The 3631-nt window shown below is 38.8% G+C and overlaps 1 protein-coding gene and 1 long non-coding RNA gene across 6 annotated transcripts in view; one reads left to right on the top strand and one right to left on the bottom strand.

Annotated features, from left to right (window-relative positions):
- Nucleotides 1-2771, top strand: part of LOC103468206 (uncharacterized) — a 15604-nt gene extending 12833 nt beyond the window's left edge. For 4 of the 5 annotated variants that reach the window (XR_001776878.1, XR_534179.1, XR_534178.1 and 1 more), the window contains exons 2-3: nucleotides 200-646; nucleotides 1825-2771. This is a non-coding gene — a long non-coding RNA (uncharacterized LOC103468206). Of the gene's footprint in view, nucleotides 1-61; nucleotides 647-1824 lie in introns of those variants that run through there. The other variant, XR_534176.1, reaches the window with a different exon arrangement.
- Nucleotides 1-3631, bottom strand: part of LOC103468208 (homeobox protein Hox-B5a-like) — an 18728-nt gene that overhangs the window by 11515 nt on the left and 3582 nt on the right. The gene's annotated exons all lie outside the window — the stretch shown is intronic.

Below are 3631 nucleotides of genomic sequence, written 5' to 3'. Positions count from 1 at the left end.
AAAGAAAGAAAGAAAGAAAGAAAGAAAGAAAGAAAGAAAGAAAGAAAGAAAGAAAGAAAGAAAGAAAGAAAGAAAGAAAGAAAGAAAGAAAGAAAAATGTAAAGAAACTTTCAAGCCGAATATGTGTCAGTGAGGTTGTAAAATAACCGCGACCATAAATAAGTCTTCTTCTCTGTGTCTCTCTTTGTTTCCTCCACAGGCTGCGGCTTGTCCCCGTGGCCAAACTACAGACAGTCCGACTGATAAATCGACACAAAGACTCTATTTTTTGCTTTTACTTTAGTCTCCCACCCAGTGCATTCCCAAGAAGCCAAGTTCTTATTAAAGACGCCATTCAGAGATGTCTGGGAAGCTCAATGACTTCAGCCTAATTTTCTTGTTTCTTGCTGGACCACTTGAATTTGAACATTTAAACCTTTATTTTTAACTTACTTTTTACTTTTTTACCTCCACCTCCCCTCTCGTGGCCTCTTTCAAAGAAGATGAACTCCCTCTCTCCCCGGCAGGACGCTCTGTTTCCTCCCCGCTTTTTGGGAACGGGAAGCAGCCAAATTGTTTTGGAGCTGACTGGGGTCTAATCATTGATAAGCAGCGACTCTTGGAACAGGACAGGGATGGCCTGCAGTCGGGGGACAGACACAGGACGGTAATATCGTTATTGTATTAGCTATAATCCTTTCGCATTAGTGACTTTGGCATATCAAGCGGTCGGGTGGGTCATTTTAAAACTCGGAACAGGTTCCACATAGTCCCATATTCCGACATCTAATTTAATATTTACGGTGATGACGACAACAAGCATTAGAGTTCATTTTAAAAAGTTAACATGTGGTGTGAAGTGAAATAAATCATTGGACATACAGAATCAAAACAGGCCAACATGTCAAAGTGTGTCCAACAAATGAGTCATCATTTAAAAAGTGAAAAGATGATGGATGACTCTTTAGTTGGAACACGAATATATAGATTAATTTAGAACTTATTTATTCTTTATCTTTTCTTGTCAGTCTTTTTCTAATCTAATCTAATCATAACTTTTTCGACGTCACGAGCAACTTTGCAAATGCCGTTTGCGTGGCTTTTCTCGTGTTACAAACAGGCCACAGCATGCAAAAGTTAACCAAAGTTTCTCCAAAACGAATCAAATAAAAAACATAACAGGTCTTAAAAGGCTACAATTGCAAGTCGGCATGGAGGAGCATCATTCAGTTTTTATGCGTCACTAATCTGTAATAAACTGCAAAACACGGCGAAAATAGTAGAACATTGGGTTAATTTAAGTTAACGTTAAAAATCCAGGTATCTATAATTGACTTTTATTAATAATGACTGGAACTTTCATTAATTCTAGTCTTCATTACAATATTTTAATATGAGGTTTTTGATTGTTTTATGACATTTGAGAAAATGTAATATTTGTTGCTTATTGTTTTGTTTGTGTTTTTTTTTACCTGTATGTGTTATGCAAATAAACTTACCTTGCATGAGGCTTAGTTCAAATATGTATAAAATTAGTTTGCAAACTAATTTTATAAATTGTTAAGCAAGTTTTTGACCCAGATATACAAATCACAGATCATATAAAAAACCCGAAAGATATCCTCAATCGATGAATGATGTTTGGTTTGTTGTGGCTCCTGACTTTAAAGCTGCTGATGTTCAGACAGAATCAGGTTAAACAATAACCTCATTAAACCGGATTTCAAAACACAATTCTTTCATTTAAAAGCATTGCAATCAGTGCGGCTTCCTTATTTTATGGAATGTAGTTACTGCTGAAGAGACACGTGGTGTTTCAGTGCAGACTGTTGTGTTTCGTCGCAGGTGTGTTGGACAGTCGGGGGCAAAAAGCATCAAACGGCAGAGAAAAAGAGCTTTCTGCAAGCAGTTTGGAGCTTTTGGCACCAACACAGCACGTGTTTTCAGGAGCTCCAGCGGAAATACTTTCATCGTGCTGCCGTGTTCATCGTGCTGCCTCTGAATTGTCCTTCAGATCGACGCAGAGCCGTTTAACTGTTAGCCCAGCAGCTTTTTCTTTACAATAAATTATATATAAGTGAAGCAGCCTAAATATTATGACTTTCATATTTTTGCTTTGTCACTGCTATGATCTTACCTTAACAAGCTGTATCTATTATTATTGTGGTTGTTGTTGTTGTGGATGGGACTCAAACTGCATTTTCCTTGGCTTACGATTTACTTACACATATCCTCTTAAAATGCATCCTGAGAAACGTTCAACCATAACATGTTTTTGCAACAGGCCTTTTTCCTTGGTTTAGACTGGAACGTGTGCAATATTAAGATAATACAAACGCTTAAGTGTTTACAGTCTTGTCAATGTAGACGCTTCTGGGTTAGTTGTACATGCGTGGAATTTCCGCATAATATATAACTCTGTCATGCTTGTACTTTCTGAAATGTATCAAAGTATTCAAGGAGGCTACGCACATGTGGAAACTTTGAAGGCGGTCAGTGTGGGAAGCCGTCAATATTTAGCCTGTAGCGTGAAGCTGCTGTTCTTTGTGGATCTACATTTAGAGACAGACTGCTCTGGACTCCCAAGACTTCCAAGGATGATAATAAGCCCAAACGTTTCAACTTTTTCAACGGATATACTTGTTAAGCTGGCTGTATTTCTGCGCAGTAAATCAGACGTGTGTGTCTGTGTTAACTTCAGTGTAAACATCTGAGGACCGCTGAAGGAAGCCCAGGAATGTGAGAAACTTCAGACAACAGTGACAATTAAAGCTAAAAGAGTCGGACCTCTATTTTATGGCTTTATGGCTCTTCTTTTCTCCCGTGTGTGTGTGCGTGGGTGTGTTTAGTGTGTGCGCGCAAGACATCGGAGATTTTATGGCTTTATTGCTCTTTATGACTCCTTGTAAAGTCGAGAGATGGCGGCGAAGTGAAAACAGAGCCGCTGGAAGCAGCAGATGGATAAATGTTCTGTTCAAAGGAATGCATGCATGCACTGAACAGATTGCTTCATATCAGCTGCAGTACTTTTCTCCCTGTAGAGATGTTTTCTACTATATATCTTCCACAATATCTCATATTATTCCGTCGAATTATGTGTCTATTTAAGCATTTTTAGAAGAAATTTACTCGTTTCCTTAAATTTTAAGATTAAAGGTTATTTTAATATTCATTTTAAGATTAAACTAACCGAAACCGACCTGTGTGAGAATACATTTTTTATCGTGGCCAACACACAAGATTCCATGGTGCTGAAAGAAGGAACAATACACTTTAATGAAGAGGTGTGTGTGTGTGTGTGTGTGTGTGTGTGTGTGTGTGTGTGTGTGTGTGTGTGTGTGTGTGTGTGTGTGTGTGTGTGTGTGTTAGAGGCCCCTCTAACTGACCTCGCCTACGTGAGTTAATGACAAACTCACAGAAACGGGCTTACTTGCGCGTTTTTTGTCTTAATGTATAAATTGTTTCCAGGCAGCGAAAAGCGGCTGAGCGCCTCATCTACATCACCCTGAACTCCTGCGCCGGATCACTTCACCGGACGATCAGCAACTGGAGCAGCCCTCCAGCGTACCGGAAGTTAAATGTTAACTTGGAATGAATGCTGCTCTGCAAGCTTGTATTTTCTTTTTCTAAAAAAAAAAAAAAAAAAAATCTA

The sequence above is a fragment of the Poecilia reticulata genome, linkage group LG8 (assembly GCF_000633615.1).
Source record: "Poecilia reticulata strain Guanapo linkage group LG8, Guppy_female_1.0+MT, whole genome shotgun sequence".
NCBI lineage: Eukaryota > Metazoa > Chordata > Actinopteri > Cyprinodontiformes > Poeciliidae > Poecilia > Poecilia reticulata.
The sequence above is the reverse complement of the archived record's forward strand: the minus strand, read 5'-3'. Positions and strand labels throughout refer to the sequence as shown.